Below are 21,923 nucleotides of genomic sequence, written 5' to 3' on the forward strand. Positions count from 1 at the left end.
CATTTTAAAAACATAAATGAATAGGTAGGATAATTGTCAAATTAGAATGGTAAAATAATCCTTCCCATTATAGGGGATTCTTTCATCTAGGCTACCTCATATGAGATAACATTACTGCTATATTTTTGTAAATACCTTAGTCCAAAAGTTGTCAGGTGAAAAAAGTTTGTTTTTCAACATAATTCCCATTGCTAATATTACTTACTGGTATTTACATTAATTTATTTCTGTCATGTGTATATTAGCATGTGTTGGGCATTTGAAAGTGTATGTGAAGTAACTCAATTGCCTTTATTTTTTATTTCTTTCCCTTTCCGCCTGCCCCCCCGCCACCCCCACTTGCCTGCTCTCTGTGTCCATTTACTGTGTTCTTCTGTGACTGCTTCTATCAGCAGCACCGGGAATCTGTGTTTCTTTTTCTTGTAATGTCATCTTGCTGTGTCAGCTCTCCGTGTGTGCAGTGCCATTCTTGGGCAGGCTGCACTTTCTTTCGTGCTGGGTGGCTCTCCTTACGGGGTGCAATCCTTGCGTGTACCCCTGCATGGCACGGCACTCCTTGTGCACATCAGCACTGCGCATGGGCTAGTTCCACACAGGTCAAGGAAGCCCGGGATTTGAACTGTGGACCTCCCGTGTGATAGGTGGACACCCTATCCATTGGGCCAAGTCCACTTCCCTCAATTGCCTTTTATATTCTTTTTCACAGTCTTTGTAAGATCTAATCTTTTGCATGAAAAAAGGAGGTAGTATTGTTACTTAATAACCACTTAGAAAAGGAATCTGAACTAGCATTGTATGGGGATGGTGGATTTGCAAAATTAGAAACTTGCTTGGAAAAAAGAAAAAAGAAAAAACTATAATCTTGTTATAAAATACAAAATGAGCTATTTGTATTCGGAGCACAGAACTAAAATGAGCATGATTAAGGTTAAGATGTCTAGGAATAAGGATTGGAAATTCAACCAGGAAAACACTAAAGGAATATAAAATATGGGTGTGAGGATTCAAATCTGTTATTCTAAACAGTAGTATTCCATTAAGTAAATAAATAACCATTAAATTTTGATGAGCTGTATAGTCTCATTATCAGGAGACTTGAAAGTAGCAGTTAATAAATAAATAAAATAAGAAATCTCTAGGAAAATTTTTGATTAAAATATGCCTTTAATTTTAACTAGAATCAAAGACTGTTTACAGGAGATGAATGGCAACCACAATGGTAAACTGAACCTTAACATTTGTTTCTTTGTCAGTTTTCAGACCATATACCCAAGAGGATATCAGAGCTCTGAGGGTCAAAAGAAGGTGAGAGGAGGGAAAAAAATTACACACATGCTGTTTTGTATGGCCCTAGGGGTTAGTCTGCAAACAGGAACAGTAATAATTATTTACAACATTGATCTGCTGGGTTTTTTTAAAAGGGGAAAAAAAAAAACTTATGATAGGTGAAACTCAGGTATAATAATAAGGAGGGAAGTTTGTCATTATCAATACATAGCCACAGAAAATGAATTCTACTGAACCTTATAAACACTTCAGGACTCAATACCATGTACTCATTGTAACTGATAGCACTTTTGCTCCTTAGGTATGTATTTACTACTTAGAATAACATTCTCTGAGATAAGAGAAGAATTTGGACTTCTTAACATATAAAAAATATGTACTCAATTAAATTTGCTTCCATTTCCAGGTGTTACAGAAGGTATTCTGTTGTGCATTATGGATAATTTTAATAAATATCACATTTTACTTATGGTGAAATGATTATATAAATGTTTGGGATTAGACAAAACTCAATTTTTTTAAAAAAAATTACTTTCTACCTTATACTAATAGTGGTGTTTTATGTGTGTTGGTATAATTGGTTGTTTTAGTATTACACTGATTCACTTTTGGTAAATAAGTCACCATTATTTTCACAATAGAGAGAGAATTCTGAAGAGCTGAAATAATACCAATACATAAATATGCTACATTTTTTTTAGTTATTAAAAAGTCCTTTATTGTAAAATTGTAAAATAAATGAAAAATAGATTGAAAGAAATTACAAAGAGAGTGCAAGGTCAGGTTTGATTTAATATATTCAGTTATAAAAAATAGATTGCATAGCAAAACATTTATAAATGGAAATAATAATATGAATATAATAGAAATTAATTATAACATAATTCTAATTTTTATATTACAGCTCTAACTATTGGACATAATAATCTCAAAGATGAAATAAATTATTGATTTAGTTATTTAATTTCCATTTAGTCCATAATTCTTTCTAGATAATCAAATTCCTATTTTGGAATTCTTCACATCTTATTGGAATGAATTACAGTAGATAACAATTTGCTAACTCATAATTTTATTAGGCAGAAAAACTCAAAATCTTCTTCAACAGTAGTCATGTTCAATTATTGGTCCAGATAGATTATTTTAATTAAAGAGTATGAATAAGAAAGGGTTAAAGAAAAATGAAATACCAAAAATATATCTCTTCTCCAACCCTCCTCAATTAAAAGCAAGTATTTATTTTGCATAATAAATACTACAAAATACAGACCACAGAATGGTTTGCTAGTTACATTGAGTAATTCTTGTTCATCTACTATAATGTTGTTATTCTACATTCATCTGGTCTACTCCAGCTCTTTCTTTTTTGTTGCTATTTGTATGGAATACATTTTTCCAAACTTTCACTTTGAATAAGCTACTTTTGACGTCTGAATATCTAACTTTTAAACTTTTTCTCCATTGCCAAGTAGTTTTGAACATTTGCCATGCCATGTATCAAGTGAGGGATAAAGCACAGCAACGCCCGCCTCCCCACCAAAAAAAGTATCTTAGATTGATGGAACTCTGACACTTGCATGAAAGACTGACATAAAAATAAAACAAATCCAGGAATAATAAATTGATGACAACTGTGAAGGGTATCTTGGGATTTAAACAAGGAATCTTGGTCTATCTCGAAGGTAGGGAAGGGGGGGAAGGCTGCAAAGATACATTCCCTGGGGAAGTAAATTTTAAATTTAAATTTGATGGTGAGAGGCATTATGTCACCAGATATTAGGTTGGGAGATGGCGCTCCTGGAAAGAGTTACCAGCATTTTATAGGCCCTTGTGCATTGGAGGAACCAACTGGAAGCCAGTGTGATGAGTAGAAATGATAAAGGGAGACAGGTCACAGCAAAGATGAGCACTTCATTGCATAATGGGATGCCATTGAGCAAGTTTAAGCAAAGAAAATACAGGATCATATTTACATTTGAAAACATCATAGTGCCTTCTCTTTAGAGAAGGAATGAGAAGGGAGTTTGAGTAGATGAAGGACAATCAATTAGCAGTTGTTATGGTAGTTCATGTGCTGCAGAATGTTGGATATTTGAATTAAAATGGGAGGAAAAATGTGTTGAGAAATTTATAAGCCCATAGTACTTTTGGCACAGGATTGACAGGACTTTACGAGATTTTTAAAAAGCTTTGAGAAGACTGCAAAGGAAGTTCCTGAGAAAACTGGTTTTAGTTAGAGGGAATGGGTAAAGACAATGGATGGAGAAGAAATTGAGAAAAATTAATAATAGTAGCTAATATTTATGAGTTCTTAGTATATCAGACATGGTGCTAAGAATTTTATAATGCCATTTAAACATCAAAACAACTTACATAGTGAATATTTTAGTAGGGATTCTGGGAGAATATACTATCGGAGTCCTGTGATCTCCGTTCACCAAAAATTTGGTAATAAGACCTTTTGCCTATGTCACTAGACTATCTCTTAAATTAGGTGAAGTCTAGTCATACATTAAAAGAAGGCCAATGCAACTTGACTATAAAGCAGCAGTTGACTTTAGGCACAAAGACCATGTTTGGAATGTGAAAGTGTGATTATTTTATTTTCGTATGTAATTTTAAAAGATAGCCCTTGAGACTCTCTAAAAGAGCCTTGGCTTTCTCTTAGGGACAACCTGGGGTAATAGAAGAGAAACCCAGGCCATTGAATGTGGTAGTACTTGCTGAGATCTGTCGAAGGAATTCTTGTCCAAAGTGGTCAGGGCCAGTTCTGCTGGGACCCAACTAAATGGTTTCTAGTCAGCTTGGAGAGATGAGAAGTTGTAACTGTATTTTACTTAGAGCTACAGATCATTCTGCTTCTTTCTACTGGGTCAGGGGATAATGGAATGTGGCACTAAAGAGGATGATTGATAAAAAAACTCATAGATATTTACATTGCAACATTGTTTGTAGTAGCAAAAAAAACACCAAAGCTGACTTAAGGTCCATCAGTAGAGTAAGTTAGTTAAAAACATTTTGAGGTGTCAGTATATTGTACTATTGGGCAGCCATTATAAGTACGGTACAAGGGAAGCAGATGTGGCTCAGGTGACTGGGATCCCACCTACAATATGGGAGGTTGCTGGTTAGGATCCTGGAACCACCTAAAGAAGATGGAGAACTGGCACAAAGGGCAGGCATGGTGTGCTGATGCAACAAAAGATGTTGGGAGGAAAAACATAATGAGAGATACATAGCAGTCTTCTTTAGGAAACACCAGGATCTAAACCAATTACCTCCTATGTCGTAGGCAGGAGCCCAGTCACTTGAGCCACATCTGCTTCTAAATAGGTGAGTGGTGTAGATGTGGAACAAGTTACAAGTAAGAGCTTTGGCAAAGATTAAATATAAACATTTATTTTCATTATTATCAGTATTAAGCTATATTAATAAAAAGTAGTTCTCTTCTCATATATATTTTTGTTAAATCACCTAACAAATTTATGAATTAGCAGAGATGTAGAAGTAAATGAAACATAGGAAAATGCAATCTGAGTATAGATGTAATGCTATTGTGAGACAAGAGGAATATCTTTCAAATCAGGTGGCTTGAAAACCCTTTTTTTTTTCCATTACAGGAATATAGAAAGAAAGGTACATACAACGTAAGCATACAACCCCATAAATGTTTACACTTTGAACATTTATCAACCAGTTCACAGAAGCCACCTCTCATCTACCCCCTGGTCCCAAAACTACTCTGATTTCAACAACATAGATTTGCTTTTGCCTTTTTCATTTTTTTTTTTTAAATTAATGGACTCAAACACTGTATAATCTTTTATGTTTTTTTGTTTGTTTGTTTTCAAGGTACTAGGGCTGGGAGTTGAAACTAGGACCTTATAAGAGGGAAGATGGTGCTAAACCACTGAATCACATCAGACTCTCTGAGTTAATTTCTCATTTGCTCGCTTGATGTCAACTTTTTCTGTTGTTGTTATTGTTGTTATTAGGAGGCACCAGGAACTGAACCCAAGACCTTGTATGTGGGAAGAAGGGGCTCAATTGCTTTAGCCACCTCTGTTCCCCTCTATAATGTACTATGATAGATAGTTCATTAAGCATTGGCGTATAGTATTTCATTGTGTGAATATACCATGGTTTATTTACTCATTCTTCTGTTTACTGGCTTTTGGGTAATTTCCAGGTTTTGGCTACTACAAATAATTCTATCATGAACATTTTAGTACATGTCTTTAGTGAATACATGTTTTCTCATGGGTATATGCTTAGGTTTGGAATTACTGGGTTATGGGTTATACACATTGTATTAATCAGCCAAAGGGATGCTGATGCAAAGTACCAGAGTCTGTACTTTTATAAAGGCTATTTATTTGGAATAAAAACTTACAGTTCAGGGCCCTAAAGAGTTCAACTTAAGGTTCTTTTCTCACCAAAGTCAGTTGCCATGTATTCAAGCAAAATGGTTGCCGATCTCTGCAAGGGTTCAGCCTTCCTCTGCTTCAGGTACAGTCTGGTATAGGGCTCGTCTCTCTTCCAGGGTTTTAGCTGTTTGAATCTTCTCCTTTCTGTCACATGGCAGGACCAAAATGACCAATTTCTCTCCTCTTCCATGTCTTTTTCCATGTCATGATAAAGTTCTCTCCTCTGGCATCTATGGGGCTCTTTTTCTTTTCTCATGTATCTTCTTCTGTGTGGCTTCTTGAGCAAGTGTCCATTTATATAGCCCACCAAGAGTGCATGGACTTAACCTGAGTTATTCCCTATTGACATGGTTGAATCAAAGCCCAATCTTAACATAATTTAATCAAAGACGTCTCTGCTGAATCTAATAAAATCAAGGGTATCATGTGCAGAGGAACAGACTAGTTTACAAACATAATCTCTCTTTTTGGAATTCATAAATAATCTCAAACTGCCACACATATCCTCACCCTTAGTAGAAATTGGCTAACAGTTTTCCAAAGTGGAAAACATACAGCAGTGTATGAGAGTTTTAGTTGCTCCATGTCAGTTCTATTTAAAACAGAGTTTAGATTTTCATGAAGTAATTATTAAAGAGATACCTTGAGAGTAAATGGAGAATGAGTTTTCCATGTCCAGATTCTATAGTTGGTGAGAGAATTTCATTTCCTAGAAAACAAGAATAAATATTTAAATCCACTATTTTTTAATAGATGTTTTTCTTTAAAATAATTCTAGATTTACAAAGATTGCAAAGATAGTTCAGAGGGTCTCCATATGCTCCATACCCAATTTCCCCTATTATTCACATCTTATATTATTAGTATGGTACATTTGTTATAATTAATGAACCAACATCAAAAGCTTATTTTTCATTACTATTATTATTATTAAGTAAAGTCCATTTTTAAAAATATCCTTAGTTTTTACCAAATGTGCTTTTTCTGATCTAGAATCGTGTTTTAGTTTGCCAAAGGCTGCTGGGAGAAATGTGCCAGAAATGTGCTAGCTTTTATAATGGGAATTTATTAGGTTAAAAGCTTATGTTTCTGAGGCTGTGAAAATGTCCAAATCAAGACATCATCAGAGATACTCTCACCAAAGTCAGCTGCTGAGATCCTGGACTCCTATGTGACAAGACACATGGAAGCAACTGCTTCTCTTATTGGTCTTATTGCTTAAGCTTCTGGCCGCTTCCTCTATGGCTTCTTCTCTCTTAAGTTCCTCTCTGAGTTCTTCTCCTGGGTTCCTTCTACGGACTTTTCTGTGCATCTCTGCTTGTTTGTCACATTTATAGAGGACTCTAGCAAAAGAACCAAGACCCATGCTGGGTCACACTTCACTGCAGTAATTAAATCAAAGGGCCCACACTGAATCCAGCACAATCAAAGAGTCCCACTCACAGAGGAATGGGTTAACTTCAAGAATATAATCTTTTTGGGGATCCACAAAAGGCTTCAAACTGTCACAAACCTCACCTAGCATATCCCATTATACTTAGTCATTGTCTCTTTAAGTTCTTTTTGGTTGTAGAAATGGGTTGGCTTTTTATAATGGGAGTTTATTGGGTTAAAATCTTACAGTTCTTAGAAAATGTCCAAATCCAGGCACCATCAGAGAGGCTGTCTCATCAAAGATTGGCTTCTGGTGACCCTGGACTCCTGTCACATGGGAAGGCAAAATCTCCTCAGGCTCACTTTCTCCCTGAGCTCAGGTGTGGGCAATCAGTCATGTATGGCTTGCATCTCCCTTCCCCTCTGTGACCTGTTGATTCAACTTTGACTGGTCCATTGATTCCAGCCTCTAGCACCTCTCTCAGCTTCTTATGATTTCTCTGTCTTTCTACTGCTGCAGATAATTCCTGGATTCCTCTCACACATGGCAGGTTAAAATGGCAGCTCTTCCTCTCTACTTACCTCTGTTTATATAGGGCTCCAGTAAATGATTAAGACCCATCCTAGATTCTGCAATCTAATCAATGGCACTTAACTGAAGCAATCTAATAAAAAGTGATCTAATCAAAGTTCCCTTAAATCAATCTAATCAAAAGGCCAAATCTACAATGGTTTTACAGGCACAGGAGTGGGTTGGCTTTAAGAACAGGTTTTTCTGATGGTCACAAAAGACTTCATCCAGGACAATTGCATTTAGAATATTTTTAGAAACATCTCCTTTTCTTGTTTCCTTAATTCAAATTTACTCATTTTTTTTCTGAATTACATTTTAAGAGGTTTCATATTTTAGCCCAAAATCATATCTTAGAGTTTGGACCCCTCCTTCTTATACCACATTCTTAATCTACAGAAGTAATATCAGTTGCCAATTCTACCACAAGCCCCTTGCCTCCCATTTTAAGTGAGAACTATATACACTCTGGCAAGAGTGGTAGTTCCAGAAGTTTGACATTTGTATAATTTGGGAGACCATTTGCAAGGAAAAGAATACAAAACGAAATACAGGACCTTGGAAAAGGTAGGGACCTCATCCAGGTAGGGACTTATGAACTTTAAACTTTATTGGTTTCATGATACAGCCATCTCTCTTCTCTGGTGATGGAGATAATGGATTGTTTTATTTCCCACTCTTATCTGTTTGACCATACAAAGACTGTCTTAAAGGATGGAGATTGGAACCAGTTCATGTTGTATATGAGTTATGATACGTAACTGTGGCAGTTTGAGATTATTTTATGAATCCCTAAAAGGGAAACACTACGTTTGTAAACTAATCTATTCCTCTGGGTGTGATACCCTTTGATTACATTAAATTCAGCTTAGGGGCCTTTGATTAGGTTATATGATAAAATTACTTTGGGCTTTTGATTTGACTATGTTACTGGACATGGCTGAGGTTGAGTCCCTGCCCCCTTCCTGGTTCTGATATAAATGGACGTTCACACAGACTGCGGCGGCTTGCTCGGTCGGTAGAGGTGGGGTCTGGCTGCGGACGAGGGGTCGGTCCAGCTCTGGACGAGGGGTCGGTCCAGCTCTGGACGAGGGGTCGGTCCCACTTGGGACGAGGGGTCGGTCCGGCAGCAGACGAGGGATCGGTCTCACAAGGGGTTGCGCGGTTCGGCTGACGGGGTCGCCCGGCGAAGCCGGCGACGAAGGGGTCGCCCGGCGAAGCCGGCGACGAAGGGGTCGCCCGGAGAAGCCGGCGACGAACTGGGGACAAGGGAGGCCAGGCCCTTGTCGGGGGCTCTCAGGACTGGAGGGCGCACGGCAGAAGAACTACCGCGGAGACAAGGTAAACACGCAAGTCCACTTTACTGAGGGAGAGGCAACAGTTTTATAGGGGCTGGGGAAGGCTGATTGGTCGAAGCCATGCCCTGTTCTGATTGGTTGCCGGCGAAAGGTCAGTGGGCGGTACTGGACGGGGGAGGGGTGGTGGTTAGGGATTGGCTGTCGCTGTTGCTGGGGGAAGGGGCAGGGTTTAGGGATTGGTGGCTGCTGTTGCTGGGGTGGAGGGCAGACTTGAGTTTCCCGCCCACGCCTGGCTGTTGCTGCTGTGGGGGAAGGGAAAAGGGCGGGCTGGATTTTTCCGCCCACACCTGGCTGTTGCTGCTGTCGGGGGAGGGGAAAAGGGCAGACTGGAATTTTCTGCCCTAGGGAGAAGGAAGAAGAAGGGTGCCGCCCCACAAGGCATCGGGTGGCGCCATCTGGGAGGAGGGGCAGCCGCGGAAGCATGGCTGCCGAGAAGGGGAGACCCGAGGGCACTCTGCGCCCATGCCGAGCTTCCTTCAGGGGTGGCGGTGAGTCCGACCAGCCACCCTATTATGGGGGCAGCGGAATTAGGCCTACCGCGGCCGCTCCCCTGCCAGGCCAGCAAACCACACTTCAGCCCGAGGGGTGACCGCAACAGACAGAACCAGAAAGAGAGAGCTTTGTCATTTTTGATCCTGCCATGTGAAAGATAGGAAAAGGCTCATACAGCTGAGGTTCTGGTGAGAGATGAACCATTTTGCTTAACAGTTTACAGCTGAAATTGGGAAGAGTACAGAGCAACTGAGACTGATATAGAAGGTCTGGTAAGAAATAAGCCCTATGCCAGGAGAGAGGACTACAAGACCACTTAAGCACAGAACTTCAAAAAGGTGGACCTACAGAGCTCAAGAGGAAGAGGAAGCCCAGAGGGAAAGGAAAGACCAGGCAGAGATCACCTACCATCTTGCTTGAATATGCGGCAACTGACTTTGGTGAGAGAAAGCAACCTTGAGTTAGACTTGCCATGGCCTTGGGTGTGTAAGCTATTACCCCAAATATATACCCAACATAAAAGTCAACAGATTTCTGTTACTTTGTATTGGCAATCCTTTGGCAGACTAATAGTATTACAATAACCCAAATAGGAAGTTTTGGTAGATAATTCTCCAAGGGTCTCACATTTCTGCAAGTCTTGCTGCTAAAAGGTAATCCTTTGTCCCTGACTATTTTTTCAAAGATAACTTTTGAAGACAGAAATGGTGTTTCCTCTGGAGCATATCACAGGTTACCTAGAGGAAGTTTAGAGATGGTGTCACTCTCCAGAGCAAAAGGAAAGGACAGACATGCTTGCTACCTATTTTAAGATTTGGCTTCTCTAAGCCAAGGGTTTGTCTCCTGTAATCCACCCTGTTTTCTGTTCAGGTGTCACCTGGCCTTCTTTGTGTTTCCCTGTGGGAATTATGGCTCAGGGAACTGAAGCAAGGGCTCATATTCTGGCTACTGCCTTTGCTGTGAGTATAAAAACAAAATAAAACAAAAAAAAAACTGTACTTCTTTGACTCAGAAGGCTGGCATTTTTTGTAGTATGCAGACTAACTTGCAAGTGGGATGAAATCTCAGATTCTTCAGAGTTCTTGACAGTATGCTGCTCAGTTTCCCATTCCCCATTAAGTTTTTATCTAGAAATTGATCAGATCAATTCAAATCTCTTGCAGTGGTTAATCCATAGGCAATCAGTTTTTCTCTGTAATCCTGTAGTACTTTATACTTATCTGTACTTTGCAACATGTATGAGAATCAGAGTTCCTTCCTCCCTCCCCTCCCTAACCATCATCCCTCATTCTTTCCCTCCCTTCCCTTCTAAAAATTCACAGACTTGTGCTCAGTAATGAAAAGAACTTGGCCAAAATCAAACCCAGTCCCTGATGTTGAAGAGCTTGAAATTTGTCTATGAAAATGTCTTTTCCATTAGACGTTGGAAGGTCACAAGAGTTGGATTATGCCTCAATTCATTTTTGCTTCCCACTTCACCATGAGGCTTAAGACATATTAATAATGTTCTCTTTATAATTCAATTAAATTGGTCTTAGAAATGGAAACATGAAAAATAAAAATAGGTATATTTGGTTGTTCTTTATGTGCCAGAACCTCTATAAGGCACTTTACATAAATCATATCATTTAACCACATTGTACCCTCTGGGCTAGGTATTATTTTCAAGTTTTGCAGATGGGAATTATGAGAATCAGAAATGTTTAGTAACTTGCCAAAGGTAACAAATTCTGGAAATAGCAGCATGAATTCAAGCTCAGACATTTCCATTACTGTATCTTAGAAACTATTGCAGACTTCAACTCCTACACTCTGATTTATTGGACTTACCCCACTCAGCTAACATGGAGTTGAAGAATGTCAACCACCACACCATGGAGCCTAGAGTGCCTACAACTGAAAGCAGGAGGATTGCATCCAGTATCCATGTGGAATCTAAGCCCCCTCTTGACATAGAAGTGCAATGGACACAACCAATCCAATGTCCACAAAGAAAAGGTGGCACTGGTGTGGGAAAAGTGGCCAATGGTGGCTGCTGGGTGCGGGGAATGGGAGGAAGAGATGAGATGTGGAGGCGTTTTCGGGACTTGGAGTTGTCCTGGGTGGTGCTTCACGGACAATTACGGGACATTGTAGATCCCCCCAGGGCCCACTGGATGGAACGTGGGAGAGTATGGGCTATGATGTGGACCATTGACCATGAGGTGCAGCGATGCCCAGAGATGTACTTACCAGGTGCAATGGATGTGTCATGATGATGGGAGAGAGTGTTGCTGTGGGGGGTGGTGGGGTTGAATGGGACTTCATATTTTTTGAATGTAATATTTTTAAAAAAATGAATAAAATAAATAAATAAATAAGCAAGCAAGAAGTAAATTTGTTATATTAAATAATTTATATTTTGATGTGTATAATATCTTTTCAAAGTATAAATTTAGATAGTAAATATGGGGAATTGCTGTTTTGTTGCCGCCTTTCTCCACCCCTCCTCCCCTTCCAGCCCCCGCCACCCTCCTCTCCAGGTAGGGACCCCTCGCCGTCGTCCCGCTCCGGGACCCCTCGCCGTCGTCCCGCTCCTATCTCGTCATGGGCGCCTCTTTGTCATTGCGTCAGGCGCCTCAAGTCAGGGCCCTCGCTGCCCTGCTCGATGCCAATGGAGTCCGCGTCTCCTTGCGGCAGCTCCAAAAGTACTGGGATCTCTTGCTCCCTTTTAATCCGTGGCTCGCCACCTGCCAACTCTGGAGCCCGGACACATACTCGCGACTCATAGATCGAGTCACCTCCGCCAAGGAGCACGAGAAATGCACCTTCCCAGCAGGCCTCTTACCCGTTCTCGTTGCCATTCGCGCCTGTCTCCTTGGCGCTCCGACCGAGGCCATTTATGAAGCTTCTCCTAAACGGCCTCTAGACTGTGATCCCGATGAGCCCACCGACACTGACTCTCTGTCTAACCAACTTGCTGCCGCACTCGAGCGTGAACCTCCCCGCCCGAGCTCCCCGCAGCAGACAGAAACCACTCCTGCTGCTCCCCAATATGGCGGACTTCCGCCTTCTTCCCCCACTTCTGCCCAAGATGGCGCGCATCCGGCTTCTTCTTCGCCGGTGTCCTCCTCCTGCCTCTACCCGCCTCTTCCTGCCCAGTCAGCATCCGGTTCGGGGCCCGGAAACTGCATGGTCGCCATCTTCAGCTAAACCGGAAACGCCCCTCGTGCCATCTTGTCCGCTGCCAGATGTCGCTGCTCTGCCATCTTTGCCAGCGCCTGGAAGGGTCCCGCCGCCATTTTGTTGTCGCCCGGAAGCCGCTAAACCGCCATTTTCTTACCCGTGTTCCGCTTATCCCTTGCCGCCGCCGTACGGCAATAGCCCTTCACCTGCCTTGGCTGCTCCATCAGTCCCCGGTGCCACGTCTTCTCAAACCCCCCAGCTGTATCCACTAAATCCGCAGCCCACGCCGCAGTGACCCCAAACTTGGCTACCCTTTACAGCGGAAGAGGTCAGGACCCTCCGCAAAGCTGTGAAGGAAGACGGAATTGGCAGCCCTTATGCGCAGCAACTACTTGAGGAGTTGGGGACCCAACTCGTTCTCCCATATGACTGGATTGCGCTAGCCCGTGCCATCCTGACGCCGGGTCAATTTATTGAATGGCGCGCCCATTACCAAGCGGCTGTTGACCGGCAAATTGTGGAAAATGCCCAAGCTGGCGTCCTTGATCCCTCCAATGCATATACGGGGACCAACAATTATGCAGACCCTCGTTCTTATCTCCAAATTGACCCAGGGTTTTGGCACCGGGTAAAAGTCCTCGTCCAGCGGTCTTTCTCTCTAGTCTCCACCAAGCAGCCCACCAAACTCGTGCAACTGCTTCAAGACTCTAATGAGACTTTCCCAGCATTTGTCACCCGCGTCCTTGAAGCTTGTCAGCGAAAAATTTCTAGCGAGGATGCCCAGTTTGCGCTGGCCAAAGAACTTATCATAGACGGGTGCCTTGCGCCGTTCCGGGCCGTGGTCCTTCCCATACGCGACAAAGCTCTGCACGAGTGGGTCCTTGCTTGCCGTGACGTCGACCCAAAAGTCAAGACACTCACCGCTGCCTTTGCCTCTGCCATGGCTGTTTCATCCGCCCCCACTCCTGTCTGCTTTCGGTGCGGCCAGCCCGGCCACTTCATCCGCGAGTGCTCCCAGCCAGGCCCAACGCCTCACTCAGACCCGCCGTTGCGGCGGTCAAGGGGCCCTTCTACGCCGTGTCCGCATTGTGGAAAAGGATATCACTGGGCCCGCGACTGCCATTCTGCCCAAGGTTCCCAGCAGCCTTTAAACTCCCAGCGGGGCAGGCCTCAGCCCCACCCTCAAGAGGCCCTCCGAAAAATTCCCAAGCCATAATGTGGACAATGCCCATCACGCACCGCCAGAGACCCTCATTAGAGCTCAAGATCGATGGGCAATGGATCGATGGGCTCCTGGATTCTGGCGCTGAAGTCTCCTGTGTTCCCTTCGAAATCACCGCGTTCAATCACTGGCCCCTCGAAACCGGCCCTCAAGTCATCGGCGCCACAGGAGCCGCTACCTCCTGGAAAACATCCCAGCCTCTGCATTGGAGCGACCGAGAAGGCCATGAAGGCCAAATTCGCCCACTCGTCCTCTCGTCAGTCCAGACCATCTTATGGGGGAGAGATGTCCTCAGCCAGTTAAAGGCCCGAATCACGACAGAAGCCTTCTCAGCTGCGCTGCCCCCCCCTCCTAGGGGCCACTGCTCCCATCTCAAAACCTGACCCTATCCCTCTGGAATGGGACACAGAGGAGCCCATCTGGGTCGAGCAGTGGCCCTTGCCAGCTCACAAGCTGCAAGCTCTCTCTGCCCTCGTCGAAGAGCAGCTACAAGCAGGGCATATAGAGTCATCCACTAGTCCCTACAATTCACCAGTCTTTGTCATCAGCAAAAAGAGCACTGGCAAATACCGCCTTCTCCATGATCTCCGCGAGATCAACAAGCATATCAAACCAATGGGGTCACCTCAGCCAGGATGCCCGCACCCCACTGCAGTCCCCCAACATTTTCATGCAGCAACCATTGACATCAAGGACTGCTTTTTCTCTATTCCTCTTCACCCGCGAGACTGTCCGCGATTTGCGTTTACAGTCCCATGCACCAACAACCAGGGCACAGCGCTTCGATTCTAATGGCGAGTGCTACCGCAAGGTATGCGGAACAGCCCAACCATATGTCAGCTCTATGTCAACCATGCCATTGAGCCGCTGCGCTCAAAGTTTCATCCAGAGCAAACATACATTCTCCACTATATGGATGACCTTCTCTTAGCAGCGAGCTCCAGCGCGCTCCTCAATGACCTGCTCTCTGCAGTGATGACAAACCTTTCAAGCCTCGGACTTACCGTGCAATCAGACAAAATAAACCTCCAACCTCCTTTTCAATTTTTGGGCTTTCATTTTCATCACTTCATTCAGCCCACAAGCCCACAAATTCATGTCTCTCACAAGATGACGCTGACTGAACTCCAACAACTTTGCGGACAAATCAATTGGCTTCGCTCGGCGCTGCCCATCACAACAGCGCAGATGCAACCCCTCTTCGAGCTCTTACAGACCAAAGAGCCCACCAACTGCAGCCACCCGCAGCATCACCATCACTCCTGCTGCTCGAGAAGTCGTCCAGCAAGTTAGCGCCGCTCTGCAGCAGTGCCGCCTGGAGCGGTTCTCCCCTAACCTTCCAATTTTGGCTTTAGTTCTGCCAACGACAATCACTCCCACAGGTCTCTTGTGGCAAGATGGCCCTCTCCTTTTTCTGCATACGTCAAAGAGCAAACTCCCGAAAATCTGCCCTTTTACAAGGGCCTGGATCGCGCTGGCCACTGACTTAGTACTTCTCTCCATACAAACGTATGGCATCCCGCCACACACCATTGTTTGGCCTTTAGATGCCAAGGAAGTTACCTCCCTCATCATGAACAATGCCCAAATGCAGAGCCTGGTAGAGCTCTTTCGCGGCTCCTTTGACAACCACTATCCTCATCACCGATTGCTGCAGGGAATGTCTCAATTGGCGTTTTCCAACCCGTTCCGTCCATTGCCCGCACGGAACCCGATCCCTTCAGCTATCACTGCCTTCACAGATGCCTCAAAAACAGCGTTTGCTGCCATCATATACACTCCTGAGAATCCTGAGCCACGGCAACTGCTGTTCGCAAATGACTTCTCTGTTCAAGTAGGTGAGCTTCTAGCCGTCGCTGCAGTCCTTAACCTCCACCCAAACCAGTCTCTCAACATCTTCACTGACAGCCTATACACTCTTCAAGTGTGCCGCAGCCTCCCACTTGCCACTTTCTTACCGAGTGACTCAAACATTGATGGAGCGCTCGTTTTCGTACAGTGACTGCTTGAGGCGAGGCAGCAGCCTTGGTTCATTACTCATATCAGAAGCCACTCTGGCCTACCAGGACCGCTGGCTCAAGGGAATGACCTCGCTGATGCTTCTGTGTCAAGCCGCCAGGTAAACCCGGTCCTCCTACATGAAAACCCTGCCGACGGGCCGCGGCTTGGAGACTTTGTTAATCAAGCCAAGCTCCTGCATTCCCAATTCCACTTCTCCGCGTGGTCCATCTGGAAGCTCTTCCCAGACCTTCCCATTGAAACTTGCAAACACCTTGTGCGCGCGTGCCGGACTTGCACGCCATTGTTGCCTCTTGGGCCTTTGCAGCCTCAGGGTGTTAACCCCCGCGGCCTCCGCCCAAACTCAAGGTGGCAATTAGATGTCACTCATGTCAGTGCATTTGGCCGCCTCAAATATCTTCATGTGGCAATTGACACCTTTTCACATCTGTGCTATGCAGTCCCTCTTACGGGAGAAAGTGCTAAACACTGCGTCCAGGCGCTTCGCCAAGCTATTTTGTTCATGGGAATTCCATGGGATCTCAAGACAGACAACGAACCAGCATATCACAGTGCCGCCTTCGCCAGCTTTGTGCAGATGTATCACATCACGCATCATTTTGGCATTCCATACAATCCACAGGGGCAAGGAATCGTCGCGCGCACTCACCAACAGCTCAAGCTACTCATTCAAAAAGAAAGGGCCTCCTCTCCCCCACAAGGCCCCCGCCGACGTCGTGACTGCCTGCCTCATTCATCACAATCTCCTAACCTTCGATGACCATGGACTCTCCCCCACCCATAAACACTGGGGACCCATGTGGCAGCCCTCGCAAGTTCCCCTCGTCCATTGGAAAGACCCTGCCACAAATCGTTGGCAAGATCCAGCTCCCCTCCTAGCACAGGGGAGGGGCTTTGCTTGCGTCTTTCCAGAGTCTGAGCCGCAGCCGCTCTGGGTTCCTGGGCGTTGCATTCGGCCCGCCACTGACCCACTAGTTCCACCGAACGATCAGCACCCTATGCCTTCGGTGAGAGATAACATTGACAGTGGATACGGCCCAGAGGTCGCCCCGTTCACCCGGATCCAGCACCAGCCATCATCAAGATGCCGCACCGTCAGATGATGCCTCTACACAGCCTTGCAGCCGTTCTCTTCGTCCTGGCTCCCCAGGCTCTCCCAGCCGCTGCCAACCCGAGTCACCAGCCCTTCAATTGGACCCTCTCCCTCTGGCAACAAAAAAGGCTCCTTGCCTCAAACGTAACCGTCTCCGCCCCCTCTTTCACTACTGATGTCGCCAACCTCACTGGACACACGAACCTTCCGTCTAATGAGTGGGGGGGACACAACCCCGCTGCCACAGGTTTCTACATGTGCCCATCCTCCGCCAGAGGATTCCATGACCCAACGCACTATTACTGTCCTTCCTGGGGGTGCGAAACCATCGCCCACGGATGGTCCAGCGCCCCTAACAAAGACCCATACCTCACTCTCCAGCGTAATGCTACTCGATGGAACACCATCACACTCACAGTCAAAGACCCCAACTCCGACCTCTGGTTACGAGACCGCATGTGGGGAGCCTGCCTGTATGCAGTAGGCTACGATTACGGTGCCATTATCACTATAAAAAAGGAGCCAATTCCCACACGTTCCACCCCAGTGGGCCCAAATCAGATTTTCAATCCTCCAAAGGCACAGCCCCCTTCTCTGCCCCGCTCCACCTTGCCCGCTCCTTCGCCCGGCACCCCCCTCGCCACTGCCTCCCTCAGCTCCCACAACCCCAAGCCTCGCTTACCCCCTACTCTGTACCCCAGCCCCCTCTCGTCGCCACCCTTTTAGGTCTCGCTGGAGCAGGCACGGGGATCGCCGCCCTTGCCCTCCGGCAGGCGGTCGATCAAGATATTACCTAGCTCTCTCCTCCCGTACCTGCTCCCATTCCTAGGCCCCCTTATCATTATCCTCTTAGCCCTCACTGTGCACCCCTGGGCCATCAGAAGGATAGTCCACCTTGCCAAAGATCAAGCCAATGCAGTGTTCAGCTCCTTTGTACAAGTCCACTACCAACGCCTCGCCACCGCTGAGTCCCCCCCCAGCCGTCCACCTCGCCCCTTCCGCCCGCACCACCTACTCCAGACCACATGCCTATAGCTTCTTGTCTTCCTCCCCTCACTTCTCCCCAACTGTTCCTCCCCCTCGGGCGGGGGGTCCGGGGACATCACAGGCCCGTTTCGCTGGCAAGGCTCGGCACGCGCCAGGCGCCGGCGTGCGCCGACCCTAATGGCGGGCACATGCGTCCTGGCCAGATGCTATGTCGTCCGCTCACGGCCAGCCGGTCCTCGTGGTCTCCCCCCACCCCTCGTCCTATTCCAGTACCCGTCCTTATAACCTCCTTTTCCTCCTCCTCCTCATAATCCTTGTCTTTTGTTGCTGCGCACACCAAGTTATTCACACCCACAGTGCGCACCAAAACTTGTTGCCTCTATTTCCTTTTAAAAACAAAAGGAGCAATTGTTGCCGCCTTTCTCCACCCCTCCTCCCCTTCCAGCCCTGCCGTCCTTCCCGCCAGTCCCGCCCATATTGCCAACCTACAATCTGCCCTCTTCCCCAGTAACTGCTTACGGCGTATTACCAGAGATCTGCCCCCCCAGTTTTAGCCAATCCGCAGCCACCCCTCCGCCCTGCTCTCCCCCTCATGCTCCACCCCCTTCCCTGCCTATATAACCAAGTGTACTTCCGCAATAAAGCAGACCTGTTCCTGCGCTCAGGCGGTCTCCGTGGTTCTTTCCTAACCGCGTGTCCCCCACACCTGGAGAGCCGGTGCTCCGCCCGGAGCACCCCCCACCGGCGGTTCGACTGGAGCAGCCCCCCGACTCCTGGGCCTGAGCGAGGTTGGAATCCCCCCGCTCTGCCACACTGTTTTACTCAAAAACTTTTTATTTCCATTTTTCAAAAGAATTAGTGGTTTTCTATATGAATTACAGTGATGTAAACTTTCAATGAACGATATTTACAATTTTTAATTTTTTCTTTTCCCATGCAATGTTTTTTTCTGATTATATTTATTGAAATGAGGTGTTATTTCTGTTGAATCTAATAATAAAAATTGGACTTGTATTTTGTCACTTTTTCCCAGAAGATTTATAGCTTAGAGTAGTTTAAGGTTTACAGAAAAGTTGTGCAGAAAGTATAGAAAATTCCAATTTAACCCCTCTACCATCAATACACAGTACATTATTTGTGGTACATGTATTGTCATTAATGAGCCAATATTGACACATTATTATTGTTAACTATAGTAGTTTATGTTAGGATTCACTCTTTGTGTTGTATAGTTCTGTGAGTTTTGACAAAGCATAATGTTATATATCTACCATTACAGCATCAATGAGAAAGTTTCCCTGCCCTTAAAAATGGCCTGTGCTCCACTTATTCATCTTCTGCTCTCACAATGAATCCCTGTCAATCACTGTCTCTGTTGTTTTGTCTTTTCCAGAATATTATATAGTTGAAGCATACACTATATAGCTTTATTTTTTCAGAGAGATTCTTGCATATAGCAATAAGCATGTAAGGTTTCTCCATATATTTTTATAACCTGATAATTCATTTTTTATAATCGCTGAAGAATACTCCATTGTATGATCACAATTTGTTTACCCACTCATCTATTAAAGGATGTTTTGGCTGCTGCCAATTTTTGACAATTGTAAATAAACCTGCTATAAACAAAATAAAAATAAAAAAGAAACTATTTTATGTTTTCTCTGTCTACTGTCACTTATATTTAAATCATTTTATCCCACTCAGAATGTGGACTATTTGCCATCACCTATCCACATGTGGAAAAGGTAAAACCAAAAATTATAATTCATTTGGACTTTGGTCTACCCTTTGATATACTACTGCATTTTAAAAATTCTGAGTATCCCATGTCCAGAGAATGGTAGCAAGGGAATACTTTCTCATCAACTTTTTTTTAATATATAGGAAAAAAGAAATGGAAAATTGGGTGACTGAAATTGAGATTAAATAATTTGGGATTATTATTTGAGCAAATGTAACATTTTTGTAAATGATTTAGGTAAGGAAACATGATGAATTTATGAATTTCTATATGAATCAAACTTCATTAGAGTAAAGATTAGGTCTGTCTCATTAACTACTATTTTTTAGTGATCAGAGTAATGTTTGGCATATGGTAATCATTGAATAAAAATGTATCAATTGATGACTAAATTAGGAAAAATTCGAAAGCAAACAATAATTAAACTACTATTATTGGAAACAATGATTAATTTCCCTTTTGTGTATTATGTACAATATGTAAACCTGGAAGCTGCTTGGAGAAGGGCAACTAAGTTTGTAGAAGGGAGCAGGAACCATTTGAAGGAGTTTAGTATATACATGACCCTTCAACCCATAGACTTGAGCTTTCCTTTTCCCAGTTGAAGTCATACTAGATTGAGCACAGCTTTAACCCATGTCTAGGTTAGCAAATACAACCTGTACACACACCCTTGATTCTTACCTAGGAGAGAATAAATTTAGAGCAAATAGAGCAAGTAATTATTGACACAATGGGTATTACACATATAGAGCTCCAAACACTATTTACCTCTTTCAGGACTTCTTAACTTTATGCCTGATTTACTTTGAACATCGATTAGTTGGTTTCTCTGATTCAGAATATTCCCCTCCCATTTCATTCTCTGTACAATTGGACTGATCATTCTCAAATCCCAACTCATTACCCTCTTCTGTTAAAAAATATCCTATGATGTTAAGTCTAAACTTGACCTGGCTTTCAAAGCTCTCCACAATATGACCTCATCCAAACTATGGAAGCTCATTGTCCACTGTTTACCGTAACTTCTGTTTTGCTCATGAAAGTCCACTTAGCAGCATACCTGCTTAGGTATCTGCTCTTGTCTTCTTCTTTTATTGTAGTATGCCCTTCTATCTCATTGTATTTCATCAATTACTCGCAATTCAACACATTTTGATTAGGGACCTAACTACAACACTGAAAGGTAGGTAATTTCATTCTGATTTTCCAAAAAAAAAAAAAACAAAAAAGGATCCTAGTAAGGTTCATCAATTTCCCTACAGAGAAACAAATAGTAAACAAATATTAAGTAGCAGAGCAAGGATTCAAATCAGGCCAGTTTGGGTTGGGTCTGAAGTTTCGACAATAGATTATGCTAACTCTTCAATCCCCTTAATGAACGTTCTGTACAGTAGGAGAGACAGACATGTAAACAACTAATTTTTTAAAGTAAACTTTATTTCAACTTCAAAAAAATATTGTAACAGACAAAAGGCAGTATGAAAAATTATGGAAGCATTACTTTAAAAAATTCTGTCGAGGTATATTTATATTATTTGATCCTAAAAACAAACTCAGTTGTCACTCAGTGCTCAGAAATATAAATAAAAGAGAATAGATTGGTTCAATGACATGACCAAGATCTCCTTATTAATGAAGAAAATGAAGAAAAAACTGCATGATCATATTAATATCTCATAAAACTTAATTGCATATTCTTTTTTGACCTTTAGAATTGATACAGTACCATCTTTGTCTTGGCTACAAAATATTACAATATTACTGTTAACTATAGCCTATAAGTTACATTAGTTATATTTTTCTGATATACCACCTCTATTCTTAACACCTTATAATAGGGAACATTTTGTGTTCATGTTATTTACCACAATTAATTTTAACACAAGTTGTAAATAACAAACACCAGCTACTAGCAACAAGCTATTGATAATTTAGGATAAGAACAGCTATTTCTAACAAGCAGAAATAAAATAAGACTCCACAGATGCTGCAATATTTAAGGTGGGTTTTGAAGGCTTTCAAAAGAGTAAGAAGAGTTGGTGAAGGTTTTCAGGCTCAGGCACCAAAGTGATCAGAGATGTAGAGGTGGGAAAGCTGTAGGATACGATGTATAGAGCACTGTAGAAAAAAATGAAGTTTAGAGTGATGTTGAGAGGCAAACCATATGAGAAACTTAGAAAC

General features: G+C 43.6%; 1 pseudogene; it reads left to right on the plus strand.

Moving 5' to 3' along the window:
- The first annotated feature begins 12,429 nt into the window (after window positions 1–12,429).
- LOC101445453 (Y-box-binding protein 3-like) overlaps window positions 12,430–21,923 on the plus strand; it is a 29,280-nt pseudogene continuing 19,786 nt past the window's right edge.

This window comes from Dasypus novemcinctus, chromosome 4, assembly GCF_030445035.2.
Source record: "Dasypus novemcinctus isolate mDasNov1 chromosome 4, mDasNov1.1.hap2, whole genome shotgun sequence".
NCBI lineage: Eukaryota > Metazoa > Chordata > Mammalia > Cingulata > Dasypodidae > Dasypus > Dasypus novemcinctus.